We start from the raw sequence: 16,033 nt of genomic DNA on the forward strand, positions 1-16,033 counted from the left end.
TCACACTGGTAATGGGGCGAGCGCTCAGCCCTCCTCGTTTCCTGCTGGTTCAGGCAAGACAACATCTCATTCTCAGGCCCATATGATAGACATTTGAAGATTTGTAGGGGTATTTGGAGTTTCCCTTGGCAGCCGTACCCCCCCGACCGATCACTTCTCCAAGTCACATAAAGATGCAAACAGGATCCCAGTCAGGAATTATCGCCATCCCCTGATGTATCCCATTCATTTCTACACCATACTGCAATCCTCTGTAGTTCAGGACTGTATCTTCCATTTGTAATTGATTTACAATATTAATGTTATAAACTGGATCATCGGGATAAAAAACAGGAACGATTATAAATGTGAAAACACCTGTACTGTATTATAATCACCTGAACTACCATAATACTGCTCCTATGTACAAGAATACAACTACTATAATACTGCTCCTATGTACAAGAATATAACTACTATAATACTGCCTCCTATGTACAAGAATATAACTACTATAATACTGCCTCCTATGTACAAGAATATAACTACTATAATACTGCCTCCTATGTACAAGAATATAACTACTATAATACTGCTCCTATGTACAAGAATATAACTACTATAATACTGCTCCTATGTACAAGAATATAACTACTATAATACTGCCCCTATGTACAAGAATATAACTTCTATAATACTGCTCCTATGTACAAGAATATAACTACTATAATACTGCTCCTATGTACAAGTATATAACTACTATAATACTGCTCCTATGTACAAGAATATAACTACTATAATACTGCTCCTATGTACAATAATATAACTACTATAATACTGCTTCTATGTACAAGAATATAACTACTATAATACTGCTCCTATGTACAAGAATATAACTACTATAATACTGCTCCTATGTACAAGAATATAACTACTATAATACTGCCTCCTATGTACAAGAATATAACTACTATAATACTGCCTCCTATGTACAAGAATATAACTACTATAATACTGCCTCCTATGTACAAGAATATAACTACTATAATACTGCCTCCTATGTACAAGAATATAACTACTATAATACTGCTCCTATGTACAAGAATATATCTACTATAATACTGCTCCTATGTACAAGAATATAACTACTATAATACTGCCTCCTATGTACAAGAATATAACTACTATAATACTGCTCCTATGTACAAGAATATAACTACTATAATACTGCTCCTGTGTACAAGAATATAACTACTATAATACTGCTCCTATGTACAAGAATATAACTACTATAATACTGCCTCCTATGTACAAGAATATAACTACTATAATACTGCTCCTATGTCCACGAATATAACTACTATAATACTGCCTCCTATGTACAAGAATATAACTACTATAATACTGCTCCTATGTACAAGGATATAACTACTATAATACTGCCTCCTATGTACAAGAATATAACTACTATAATACTGCTCCTATGTACAATAATATAACTACTATAATACTGCTTCTAACCCATCTTCTACTAGTCACAGATTGAAGGATCTGATTAGCGGCGGCTCGTTACCTTTTATGATAGCGTCTTTTGGTGCTGCGTGGTTAACCCCGCGCTCGTCCTTGTTTTTCTCGTCTATTGACACTGTTATGGTTTCCACACCCACGCTCCACTCCTTCCTCTCTATAAGTCCTTGGCTCTGTGTGCAGACAATAAGCGGATTGTTAGCCCGGACTGGCGTGATCTCTACTTCGTGTATTCCGCTCCCCAGGTTTTAAAAGGTTTTCATTTTCCTTCACAATTTCATCATTGACTCTTCAGAAATAAAACCTGTTTTTCCTTTTGATGCTGACACCAGACCGCATCTTCCCCTATGTAATGTCTGTGTGATTGAGCAGTGCCCAAAGACCTGGGATCCTGGAGGGGTCCCTGGACGCCCATGCTGCAGGGATGAACTAGCGGCCTCTGGTTCCTCTGCTTCTTAGCTGTGGAGCGTCTCCATGGTAACAGACTACAAACAAACTCTGTGCAGTCAGATCCTACACTTCATCTGTCTTCTACTTCTTGGAAACATACATTTGGTAGATTAGCTAGAAGTAGGGTGCAGATACTGTGTCAGGGGGTATCGCGACGGGATTAGACTAGACTACACAGGTTTGTTTGTAGTCTGTTACCATGGAGACGCATAGGCCTGCATAGTTTACTGGTACATGTGGATTGTAAATTGGGGGCAGAAACCGCACTGGAAATCTGCAGCACATCCGTGAAGGTTGAATTCATCCTGAATGATTAGAAAAAAGACTCTGCTTTCTTCTCCCCCGAGAAGCAGCGCCACACTTTGTCCATTGGCTGTGTCTGGTACTGCAGTGTATTTTCATTCTATTAAATGGAGCTGGACTGCAATACCAGACACAGAACATGGTTAAGTCTAGCGCTATTTCTGAAAAAAAAAAAAATACAAATCCCGCTTAAAAAAAAAAAAGCAAAAATCCTGGTAATCTCTTTTAAAATGGGTTCCAACCTTTATAACAAATTTATAATAAAAAAAAAATAAAAATTTACATTTTTCCGCCCAGAAATTTATATTTTGGAATTCTATTTTAGGCGAGGAATGTCATGTAGGGGGCCCTGGATATGCTACTCTCTTTCATTTCTGCCAGCATAGTACAAGATCTGTGTCTGACAGACTGGTTGCTAGGGACACCATGCTTAACAACCACAGTAATGTCAGTAGTCGTCAGGCAGCAGATCACTAGTAACTAGCGTCTTCATCTTTAAAAGAGGTTTTCTGGTAAAAATGATATTTTTTTTAATTAAGTTCCAGCATGGCCTCTGTTTCATACTTAACTGCTCCAATCCGCTCCAGTCCTCCATGCTGCCTCTGCTCTCCCCATCTTCCAGTCCTCCATGCCGCCTCCGCTCTCCCCATCTTGCAGTCCTCCATGCTGCCTCTGCTCTCCCCATCTTCCAGTCCTCCATGCTGCCTCCGCTCTCCCCCTCTTCCAGTCCTCCATGCTGCCTCCGCTCTCCCCATCTTCCAGTCCTCCATGCTGCCTCTGCTCTCCCCATCTTCCAGTCCTCCATGCTGCCTCTGCTCTCCCCATCTTCCAGTCCTCCATGCTGCCTCTGCTCTCCCCATCTTCCAGTCCTCCATGCTGCCTCTGCTCTCCCCATCTTCCAGTCCTCCATGCTGCCTCTGCTCTCCCCATCTTCCAGTCCTCCATGCTGCCTCTGCTCTCCCCATCTTCCAGTCCTCCATGCTGCCTCTGCTCTCCCCATCTTCCAGTCCTCCATGCTGCCTCTGCTCTCCCCATCTTCCAGTCCTCCATGCTGCCTCTGCTCTCCCCATCTTCCAGTCCTCCATGCTGCCTCTGCTCTCCCCATCTTCTAGTCCTCCATGCTGCCTCTGCTCTCCCCATCTTCTAGTCCTCCATGCTGCCTCTGCTCTCCCCATCTTCTAGTCCTCCATGCTGCCTCCGCTCTCCCCATCTTCCAGTCCTCCATGCTGCCTCTGCTCTCCCCATCTTCCAGTACTCCATGCTGCCTCTGCTCTCCCAGTCCCCGTGCTGTTTATATCTAGCTGGCTATGGACATGGTCGCATGTACCGTTCCAACCGATGACTGGCTTCGGCGGTGATGTGGCCACAAGCAGCATGTCACCGCTGTAGCCAATCATTGGCTGGAACAATGCATGTGACCATATCCATAGCCAGCCGGATGTAAACCGTGCAGGGACCAGAAGACTGGGAGAGCAGAGGCAGCATGGAGGACTGGAGCGGTATGGAGCAGGTAAGCATTAATCTTCTGTTTTAGGGGCCGTGCTGCAGGATCTTGTTAAAATAAAATAATAATTTTTACCACAAAACCCCATTAAAGGGTATGGAAACCTTCAGGGTAGGGGTGCACCGAAATGAAAATTCTGGTCCGAAACGAAAATTCAGGATGCCCTTGACCGAAAACCGAAACTGCCTTTTTGCCCAAATACTTTTAAAATACTTTTTTTTTAATGATTGGCTCTGTTATGGAGAGGGGGATCTGTGGGTGGTGCTGTTATGGAGAGGGGGATCTGTGGGTGGCGCTGTTATGGAGAGGGGGATCTGTGGGTGGCGCTGTTATGGAGAGGGGGATCTGTGGGTGGCGCTGTTATGGAGAGGGGGATCTGTGGGTGGCTCTGTTATGGAGAGGGGGATCTGTGGGTGGCGCTGTTATGGAGAGGGGGATCTGAGGGAGGGGATATGTGCACTGTTATGGGCATAACAGTGCACAGATCCCTTTCCCCATAACAGTGCACAGATCCCCCCTCACCATAGCAGTGCCATAGACTGATCCCCCTACCCATAACAGCCCCGGCCCTGCTGCTCACAGCAGACTAATCACTCACTGCATCTTTATTTTACCTTACAATCGTGACGCTCCAGTAACAACTCTGCAGGCAGAGCGGAGAGCGGCGTAACGTCACTTACTCACGTGACGCACCTGCTCCGCCCACTTTATGAATGAAGGAGGCGGAGCAGGCGCGTCACGTGAGTAAGTGACGTTACGCCGCCCTCCGCTCTGCCTGCAGAGTTGTTACTGGAGCGTCACGATTGTAAGGTAAAATAAAGATGCAGTGACTTAAAGTAAACCGCCCGCCCGCAGATGGTGAGCTACTTGGTGGGTGACAAATCCCACACCCCATATTTTCGGCCGATATGTAACAATATCGGCCGAAATGGATTAGGTACATTTTCGGCCGATGTTTTCGGCTGCCGGAATTTCGGTGCACCCCTACTTCAGGGTACTTTTTTGGTATGATTGCATTTTACTCATTTTGGGCTAAAGTCATTTTTTTCAATTGGTGTTTATTTTAAAATTTTTAGCAGTTTTTGCGATACATTAGGTTAAAAAATCTGTCTATTTGCAGACTGTCCCTCCTGAGTTCTTTCAACTGACTGCTCATGTGACGCCTCATTAACACTCGTTTAAGCCATCTTCTTATCAGTTTGATAAGTGTTTAGCTATAACATGAGATCAGAGGTAAGAGCTACACATGAGACGTCAGCTGAAGGAACCCAGGAGGGACAGTCTACAAGTAAACTGATTTTTAACTGCATGTATCACAAAAACTGCTGAAAATGTTTAATAGAGCCCAATTAAACATTTTCAATAATTGCAATAATAAAAAGAAACTGCCCCAAAGGTGCCTTTTCAAGGGGTTGTTTCGCTTCAGTAAGTGGCATTTATCATGTAGAGAACGTTAATACAAGGCACTTACTAATGTGTTATTATCCATATTGCTTCCTTTGCTGGCTAGATTTAGTTTTCCATCATATTATACACTGTTCGTTTCCATGGTTACAGACCACCCTGCAAACCATCAGCGGTGGTCGTGCTTGCACACTATAGGAGAAAGCACCAGCCAATGTGCGCTCCCACGGTCCCGGCCACCAGAGAGGCTGGTGCTTTTTCCTATAGTGTGCAAGCACGACCACTGCTGATGGATTGCAGGGTGGTCTGTAACCATGGAAACAAACAGTGTATAATATGATGGAAAAATGAATCCAGCCAGCAAAGGAAGCAACATGGACAATCACAATACATTAGTAAGTGCCTTGTATTAACTTTCTCTACATGATAAATGCCACTTACTGAAGTGAGAGACGACCCCTTTAAGCTGACCGTGCACATTAGATTAATGTCTGCCGAACCCATGGACTGACCCACCGTGTAATATTTCTGTGGGCCTCCCGAATGACCGCCAGTCGCACGTGTCAAGCCAGAGAGCGATCAGGCCTGGCGGCGGCCTTCTTCTCATTCAGGACATGTGCCCGATTGGCCGAGCATGCATGTGTCGTGAGAGATGGCTGATGAACAGCATACTTGGTACTGCTATGGCGGTGGGTATAATCGGCCCTCTCGTGTCATCGCCCCAGATCCCCGGAGCTCCTCAAAGGGAAAATTTGATGAATTTGCGTACGACGTGCAGTATGGGTTCCCATAGTGTTGTTTCATTGCTGCTGTAGACGAGCAGTCATCATTTCTGCCATCTGTCCCCTACTACTTCTTCTTACCCTGTCTGAGTGTGTGGAAGGTCAGGGGTTAACGATCTTTTTCGGTTTTTGTTTTCAGTTAAAAAGACGGAGTAATGGAGCTTCCGGCTTGTTAACCGCCGGCCGCACATTTCCTGGCAGTTAACGCACATGGCGCTGCCACTTGTGATGTGCTCTTTATTGCTCCTTGGTTTGTCCCCTTTCCTCTGTGACTAGAGGTCTCTTCTGTGGTCACAGCGAGAAGACAAGTCCGTGACAAGGAGAGAACCTGACGTGACTTGCATCGATTCTTATGACTCTATGTTGTGTCATTCCTCTATTATTCCTTCTTGTAGTTACTAATGAATTGCCAGCAGTCTATAGAGGTCCAGGTGGGTGTTAGCTGTTGGTTGAGCGTCCCTGCACAGTCTGACCCTATCCTATCAGTGCTGCCAATGTCAGACTGTGCAGGGACAGACCTCCAGTTGGTAACAGCCTTTATTGCAAACTGCTTAAAATCAGTTTGTGAACTTCTAGCAGGAATAATAGAGGAATGGCACATCGTTGTTATATGGAAACATTCTCCAGAATTTGTGTTACATGAGAGAAGTTACTCAGACAGACATGTCAGGGGAGGTGACAGATTAGCCTTTACTGTACTTACAGCAGCTTTTCACCCACATCCTGATCCTAGGAGGAGCGCGTTTTTGGGCTCATTTTCAGTCCTTGCCGAGTAATGCAGCAAACTGCCAAAAGGAATATGGAATGGGAAGTCCTTTCTGGTGAATATTATGGGGGTCATTTAACTTCTATAATACTGCTCCTATGTACAAGAATATAACTACTATAATACTGCTCCTATGTACAAGAATATAACTACTATAATACTGCCTCCTATGTACAAGAATATAACTACTATAATACTGCTCCTATGTACAAGAATATAACTACTATAATACTGCTCCTATGTACAAGAATATAACTACTATAATACTGCTTCTATGTATAGGAATATAACTACTATAATACTGCTCCTATGTACAATAATATAACTACTATAATACTGCCTCCTATGTACAAGAATATAACTACTATAATACTGCCTCCTATGTACAATAATATAACTACTATAATACTGCTCCTATATACAAGAATATAACTACTATAATACTGCCTCCTATGTACAAGAATATAACTACTATAATACTGCCTCCTATGTACAAGAATATAACTACTATAATACTGCCTCCTATGTACAAGAATATAACTACTATAATACTGCTCCTATGTACAAGAGTATAACTACTATAATACTGCTCCTATGTACAAGAATATAACTACTATAATACTGCTCCTATGTACAAGAATATAACTACTATAATACTGTCTCCTATGTACAAGACTATAACTACTATAATACTGCCCCCTATGTACAAGAATATAACTACTATAATACTGCTCCTATGTACAAGAATATAACTACTATAATACTGCCTCCTATGTACAATAATATAACTACTATAATACTGCTCCTATGTACAAGAATATAACTACTATAATACTGCCTCCTATGTACAAGAATATAACTACTATAATACTGCTCCTATGTATATGGAATAAATATTAAACCTGTTTTTTCTAGTTGTCACTATAGCAGGTATGATCGTTTTAGGTTGAGCAGTGTATGTTTTCCATCGTGTATAATGCCGCCACCTCCTGATGTTGCTTTGAACCTCCTGTCTACCTCATTTCCCAGAGGTGCCATCTTTGATGAAAGCTAAATCTGTAACGGTGCAGTAGCCGTGGGCTCAGGAGTCCGGCGCTTGTCACCATCCGGCTCTGTGACCTCGTTCCATGAATTAGTGACACCGCTCCAGTATGACTAATTGATTGCTTTATCTACCCAACCGCTCCGATCCCTCATCCCCGATCTCTGACTCTGTCACCGAATTCTGTATAAAAGGCATTGAAGAAAAAAATGAATGGAATTGATGGGATGTTAATTTAAAAAATTTTTTTTTTGTAAATATGTATGTTGTGTGTGTTTTTTTTATTTTTATGAAATTGAGTTGCTCTAAACCCTAATCGAGGAGCCCCTGAATGATGCCTGTTGCCATATCTCCTGAATCGTGGCGGTATAATGTCCTAGTCTCGTACCGCCTGTACATACGGTATATGCGCTGTATAGGTATCTGTTTGAAGTGATTTCCTTTCATATATCTTGCTCCCAGAATAGCCGCAGGCGGATGTGGCCCCCGTCCAGCTGCGGCCAGAGCTGCATTGGGTTTTGAATAGCGACATTATTACATTATGAATCGCTGTTTCCTGCAGAGGATTTCATTGTGTTTGATGCTGTCCAGTTCATGCCTCTCCCTCCGAGAAGCCGCAGCCCGCCCCCATCCATCCTCTCTAGTCTTTGTGGGCCTATATGGATCCTTGGACACATCGCCACCTGGCAGATTACAGCGTGTAGTTAGTATGGGGAGTATCAGAATAGAGGGGGAAGAGGGCTCAGTCTGCTAACAAGGGGACAGTGACATCACTAAGTGTGGAGCCAGTGGACAAGGGGGCAGTGACATCACTAAGCGTGGAGCCAGTGGACAAGGGGGCAGTGACATCACTAAGCGTGGAGCCAGTGGACAAGGGGGCAGTGACATCACTAAGCGTGGAGCCAGTGGACGACAAGGGGGCAGTGACATCACTAAGCGTGGAGCCAGTGGACGACAAGGGGGCAGTGACATCACTAAGCGTGGAGCCAGTGGACAAGGGGACAGTGACATCACTAAGCGTGGAGCCAGTGGACAAGGGGGAAGTGACATCACTAAGCGTGGAGCCAGTGGACAAGGGGGCAGTGACATCACTAAGCGTGGAGCCAGTGGACAAGGGGGAAGTGACATCACTAAGCGTGGAGCCAGTGGACAAGGGGGCAGTGACATCACTAAGCGTGGAGCCAGTGGACAAGGGGGCAGTGACATCACTAAGCGTGGAGCCAGTGGACAAGGGGGCAGTGACATCACTAAGCATGGAGCCAGTGGACAAGGGGGAAGTGACATCACTAAGCGTGGAGCCAGTGGACAAGCGGGAAGTGACATCACTAAGCGTGGAGACAGTGGACAAGGGGGAAGTGACATCACTAAGCGTGGAGCCAGTGGACAAGGGGGCAGTGACATCACTATGCGTGGAGCCAGTGGACAAGGGGGCAGTGACATCACTAAGCGTGGAGCTAGTGGACAAGAGGGCAGTGACATCACTAAGCGTGGAGCCAGTGGACAAGGGGGCAGTGACATCACTAAGCGTGGAGCCAGTGGACGACAAGCGGGCAGTGACATCACTAAGCGTGGAGCCAGTGGACGACAAGGGGGCAGTGACATCACTAAGCGTGGAGCCAGTGGACGACAAGGGAGCAGTGACATCACTAAGCGTGGAGCCAGTGGACAAGGGGACAGTGACATCACTAAGCGTGGAGCCAGTGGACAAGGGGGAAGTGACATCACTAAGCGTGGAGCCAGTGGACAAGGGGGCAGTGACATCACTAAGCGTGGAGCCAGTGGACAAGGGGGAAGTGACATCACTAAGCGTGGAGCCAGTGGACAAGGGGGCAGTGACATCACTAAGCGTGGAGCCAGTGGACAAGGGGGCAGTGACATCACTAAGCGTGGAGCCAGTGGACAAGGGGGCAGTGACATCACTAAGCGTGGAGCCAGTGGACAAGGGGGCAGTGACATCACTAAGCGTGGAGCCAGTGGACGACAAGGGGGCAGTGACATCACTAAGCGTGGAGCCAGTGGACGACAAGGGGGCAGTGACATCACTAAGCGTGGAGCCAGTGGACAAGGGGACAGTGACATCACTAAGCGTGGAGCCAGTGGACAAGGGGGCAGTGACATCACTAAGCGTGGAGCCAGTGGACAAGGGGGCAGTGACATCACTAAGCGTGGAGCCAGTGGACAAGGGGGCAGTGACATCACTAAGCGTGGAGCTAGTGGACAAGGGGGCAGTGACGTAATTGCCAATATAGCCTATGAATTAAGAAGAGGCTGATGGTCTCACTGTTGGTGCAGACTATGATATAAGGAGGCCGATGACATCACTGATTATGCAATGTAGTAAATAACAGAGGACAATGACATGACTGATTGTTCTCGTGTTATTTACTACTTTGCAGAATGACATCACTAATTGTCCAGTCTATGAAATAATAAAAGGACATTGACATCACTGATTTTGCAGGGGCTGATGACATCACTGACGGTGCAACCTATGAATTAAGAAAGACTATGACATCACTGTTTGTCCAACCTATATTTTAGCTATAGGTTAATGACATAAATGACTGCCGAAGCCGTGACCTCACTAGGTACACAGCCTATTAAATACCCAGGGTGAAATGACATCACTAACCATGCAGCCCGTTACGTAGCAAAGGGGCAATGCCCTCACTAACTGTGCAGCCAATTAAATAACTGGGGCAGTAACATTACTACCTGTGCAGGTCATTAAATGACCAGGAGAACAGTGATCTGGTTTAACCATGCAGCCTATTCAGTATCGAGGGACTGATGACATCACTGTGTGCAGTGTATGCATTAACAAGGGCACAGTGACCTCATTAACCATTCAGCCAGTTAACAAGTAGATATAATTGGCACTGCTGCCTATGAATTTTAACAAGGGAACAATGACATCACGAACCATGCAACCTATTAAAAAGGGGATAATGACATCACTTGCTAACAGCTGATTAAATAACAGGCTAATGAGGTAACAGCCAATCAATCAACAAGGGGAAGATGACATCACTGACAGTGCATTCCGTGACACAACTGACTGTGCAGCCAATCCATTAGCAATGGGAGGATGACATCACTTACAGCTCAGCCTATGAGTTAACAAGGAGCTGATGACATCACTGCTGCTCTTCCTAGGACAGTCTGAATGCTGTTGCTGTGCTGTAACCCAGCTTTCCCAAGCACGGATACACTTTAGAGGACACACTGCGGCCATTGGCCCATCTCGCCTTTGGCACGCGCTCCCTCTGCTAGCGTCAATGAATTGATCTTTTTGGATCCTGAATGAGAAGCGTTTTTCAGCCTTTGTCTTAGATTGAATTCTAGGACTGAGATGACTAATTACCAGGACGTAAAATCTATACCTCCCCTTGTCTCACCACGTGGCCCCGTTCCAGCACTGGCATCCCTGCCAGGGATCTGCACCCGCTCTGTACAAAAGGTGCTTTATTGGGAAATGAAGCAATAATGTGGACGCTAAACTAATCTCCGCATTAACCCCGTCATTGCCAAGGGTGGCAGCCAACACTCGGGCGTTGTATGGGGGGGTGCGGGTAGGTGCCCTGACTGGCACTGTAGAGGTAATGAGGCATGATCTTGCATGGGCAGAGGCAGTGTGGTTTTGCTACTTCCTCTAACTTACTTTGTGTTCCGATTTTAATGTCTGCTTGCTGTCTATGAATGAATCCAGAGGCCTGAAACCTGTACCTATCTAATGCGCCTCACAGCTGAGGGTTTGTTACAGTGGAATCAAATCTAAACCAAGCAGGATTAATGCATTTTATCTGAACTGATACATTGTAACGGACTACCAGCCCCTGGAGCGAGAACTGACTTGATGGTGTATTTGTTACAGAACTGCAGCAGTGTGAGCAAGGCTAGGCAAAAGGATGCCCTTTCGGCGATGCTTCCGTGCACTGAAAGCAAGCAGAGATCTTTGAAATGGCCAGGGCTTATCATGGCAAATAAATTACACATTTGCATTTTACTTTTATATAGATTTTCAAAGGTTTGTCCAGGATTTTAAAAACATGGCTGCTTTCTTTAAAAAAAACAGCGCCACCCCTGTCCATGGGTCGTGTCTGGTATTGCCGCTCGACGCCATTAGAGTCAATAGGGCAGAGCTGCAATACCACACACAACCTGTGGATGGGGGTGGTGCTGTTTTTGGAAGAAGGCAGCCATGTTGTTCTAATCCTGGACAACCCCTTTAAGGAAGTGATGAGTTCCACTATTATTGCTGTATCCCGGTGAATTCCGCGTTTGGGTCTTGGTTCACGGTCGTGTTCTTCGAGGGGATGAGTTAGAGGAAGTCCAGGTCCTCTCCGGGGACGTGTGTGACTAATCCCACCTCTGCCGCACTGTTATGAGGTGCCAGCTCTTTAAGCCTTTCCCGTGTCCTGGCAGAGAAGGGCATGTCAGCAGGCATGTGGATAGAAAGTGGCACAGCGGGGTAGGGCGTGACCTGCAGGGGGCGCAGGGCGGCCAGGATGTGAGAGCTGGTTATAAATAGAGCGCTGCGGAATTCCTGCTCGGAAATCCAGGCTTTACCTCTGACACGACGCAGACCCCCGGCTCTGTCGGGCTATGAAGCACACTTGCAGAATATGACGTCTGTACACACTGTGGAATCTGTACCGCTCTCTGATGATGTCACCGATTCCTTCTCGTCGGCTTATAATAGTGCGGCAGTGATGGAAGAGGAGCGGCTGAGGGGTGGGGCAGAGTTTATGGCTTTCCTGTCAGTCATCCCATTGATGTATGGTATAGTTAACCGCTCCCCATTCTAAAGTGGCTGATAACTAAGAGTAGTACATGAGTTATGATGGAGGTGAAGGTTAGTGTCCCTTTAAGTTGACGGTGTTAACAAGGGGGCAGTGACATCACTCACTGTGCAGCCTATTAAATAACAAGGGGGCAGTGACATCACTCACTGTGCAGCCTATTAAATAACAAGGGGGCAGTGACATCACTCACACTTCAGCCTATTAAATAACAAGGGGGCAGTGACATCACTCACTGTGCAGCCTATTAAATAACAAGGGGGCAGTGACATCACTCACTGTGCAGCCTATTAAATAACAAGGGGGCAGTGACATCACTCACTGTGCAGCCTATTAATTATGACCAGGGGGCAGTGACATCACTCACTGTGCAGCCTATTAATTATGACCAGGGGGCAGTGACATTGTTGCCTTTGAATTAGTAAGCGGCTGCACTGTCAGTGATGTCATCAGTCTGTGATATAACCAGTGGTCGATGGTGTAAGTAACTGGGCAGCCTATCAATTAACAGGGGAGATGGCATCCATTACTACACAGCCAGTGAGGTGACAAGTAGCTTATGATATCACTAGAAGGGATTAGTGACATCATCAGAGAGCAGTACAGAGCGTGCCAGTGCAGTACTTCATTTCACCTGTGGTGGTGCTGAACAGTAATTTAACCCAGGTTCATCTGCAGATCACCACTGACAAGTGATGGTTCCAACGAGGGGGAATCCTTTTGCTCACTTTATCATTTGGGATGGGGGGGGGGGGGGGGGTGTTGTCCAGAGCATACAACCCCCTGTAATGTTGCACCCTATAATGCTCATGTTCACCCTTTCTATAGTTTACACCGTAAGATGGTTTTTAGTGCTGTATAGAAAATGTCAGGTGTTAACTGACGTGGAGTATGGGGGAATAGGTTTATTCTTCCTAAAAAAAAGAATATTTTTATTCAGTTGCAGTACTGCATTTTACCACTAGAGGCAACAGATTTCTTTCTTTCTTTAGTGGTGCGCCCTCTTAGTTTGATTAGATTGAACCTTACTGCAACTTTAGCTGTAATTTTGGCAACAGTTCCTCTTTGTAGGGTGACATAAAATGCCCTTGCTGGGTGCGCTCCTCTCCTGAAGAAGAAACCTGGGATGACTCTGAAGCAGGACTCGCCAACCTGCGGCCCTCCAGCCGTTGTAAAACTACAATTCCCACCATGCCCTGCTGTAGGCTGATAGCTATAGGCTGTCTGGGCATGCTGGGAGTTGTAGTTTTGCATCAGCTGGAGAGCCGCAGGTTGGTCGCCACGTGACTGAAGCGGTGCGAGCCTCTTCCTACCGCTTCCCGATACTGGCAGGAGGTTTTCCTGGAAGCCAGGATTCCAGAATGAGTCATGTGACCTTTTTGTTTTCCCTTTGAATCTGAGACAAAAACTGAGCTGTTGGCTTCCTCTTTAAAGAAAGTGGACGTGGGCCCGTCCCAAAATCCCACCCGCCATCCCACGTATGGCAGGGCTTGTTTGATGGTTAACCCTTGACTTCCTGGGCAGGTAAAGATGGACTAGGGGGTCAGAGTGAATGCCAAAAAATGTGTGACCCATTTCAGAACCTGATACTTGTGTGAATGAGGAGCCCCACCTTATGTTACTATCCTAACCCTATGCAAAGGGCAGTATGGACCTACACAGTACCCCAACGCCCCTTCATATCCAAAAACGAGGGGGAAGGGGGGAAAGCAGGGGCTTAAAGGACTTGTCCCCTCTGCAAGGAAAGGGGGTATGGCCGACCATAATGTTTGGCCAACAGCTCTCCCCCCCCCCCCAATCCCTCCATACACATGCATGCTCTGCCGGGCTGAGCATGCCTGTATCCTGATGGGGGATGGGAGATAATCTGGCTGCGGCCTATGTCCCTGAGGGCTGAAGGATTGGGCATATTGTAATCCAACTGCTCTATCCTTATCTTCTCCACATCTGTTGTGGGAGGAAGTCGGAAGGCTGGTCCCGCCTGAATCGGTGGGTTTGGCGCCCATTTTATGGTGGGGTCCTTAGTTTTATTTATTTTTTCCCCCTTTTAAGGACCTCCTATAATTTGAGGACCTGTTACGTGTCTATTTCAGCAAATCTTTGTGTTCTTTATGAAATCACACTTACCTCATTTTACCTTAGCATTCAATGTTGTGCCGCCCCTCTGTTATTCCTCCTAGAAATCGGTCCATTATTTGACAGCTGGGTGTTACTAGATGGGGTGCGTCATTGTCCAGCCAGCACTGACACACCCCATCAGCAGGGCTAACGGTAATAATGAAATAGGAGGAATAACAGAGGAGCAGCACATTGAAGACTTAGTAGAAAAGATGCTCCTGAATTATTTTATGGGTAACAGAAGTATTTACGTAGAAGGACATTAGGGGGCGGTCATCTATTTAATGGAGTGCGCAGGACTCATACTCTTCCTTCTTGCAGGTGAGAACAGCACGGTTCCTACAGATGATTCTTTATGGAATACGGCTTGTGAGGACTGACGGCTGACCGGACTCTTCTCATACGGTAAGGCCACGGTTACGTGGAACCTCCCGTATCTTTGATTGGAACTTAAGAACTTTTGACTGTTGGACGATTCCGGGCCACAGTTGAGTTTGGGACTAATTTTTAAAGTTTTTTCCCCCTCAGAAGCCTATTGATGTGATTCTCCTAGATGTTATGTTTCTGGCCGGTCTGATATATTCAGGGTCCGTGGATAACCGCCAGGGGTAACAAGGATGTGACCAGGTGGATTATTTTTGCCCAGATGTCTGTGGTCACTCCTTCAAGACGAAGATCACAATACCTGCCTTATTTAGTGGCCGGAGTGATGAGGTGGCTGGCTATTAGTCGTTACTGGGGAGAGCGATGCAATCAAAGCTTTTGTGAAGCTTTTATCTGGAGTAGTGAGAATATGAATCTGTAATCTGCAAGAGCCCAGGAGGAGCTTCACTGTGAAGTGCTCCCTGCTCCGAGTGACAGCTGTAGTGGTCTCCTGGTTGGATGCTACAGCTGTCACACAGAGGGGAGGGGCTGTGAAGCAGCTTAATGCAGGGAGCACTTCACAGTAAAGCTCCGCCTCCTGGGCACTTGCAGGAGCAGAATCTGGCAGAACAAAGCGTCATATTCTCTCTACTCCTGGGTAAGAAAAGCTCCACAAAAGGTAAGTTTGTCCAGCTCTCCCTGCCTAGTGGCTGTCAGCGATTTAACATGGTCAAAATGCTGGCAGGTTCCCTTTTTAAATGTAAGCCCTATCTACTGGATAGAGGACGGGTGTCCAATCAATGAGACCTGCACCGATCACTAAACTGGGACTCCTGTGTCGCTCTCGTATGAATGCACCTGTGCGCGAGCATGCACTCTGTCCCATTCATGAGACTGCCACAGAGAAGCAGAGTACAGCTATCTCTGGAAGACCAATGGAGGTGAAGGAAGGGGCAGCGTGTGTGCTCAACCGCCCCTCCCTTCTTAGAACAA

General features: G+C 46.2%; 1 protein-coding gene across 2 annotated transcripts in view; it reads left to right on the forward strand.

Moving 5' to 3' along the window:
- PTPRA (protein tyrosine phosphatase receptor type A) overlaps nucleotides 1–16,033 on the forward strand; it is a 115,153-nt gene that overhangs the window by 29,463 nt on the left and 69,657 nt on the right. For both annotated transcript variants that reach the window (XM_040419302.1, XM_040419301.1), the window contains exon 2: nucleotides 14,999–15,082. The gene's annotated coding sequence lies outside the window, so the exon portion shown is untranslated. The remainder of the gene's footprint in view (nucleotides 1–14,998; nucleotides 15,083–16,033) is intronic.

The sequence above is a fragment of the Bufo bufo genome, chromosome 2 (assembly GCF_905171765.1).
Source record: "Bufo bufo chromosome 2, aBufBuf1.1, whole genome shotgun sequence".
Classification (NCBI taxonomy): domain Eukaryota; kingdom Metazoa; phylum Chordata; class Amphibia; order Anura; family Bufonidae; genus Bufo; species Bufo bufo.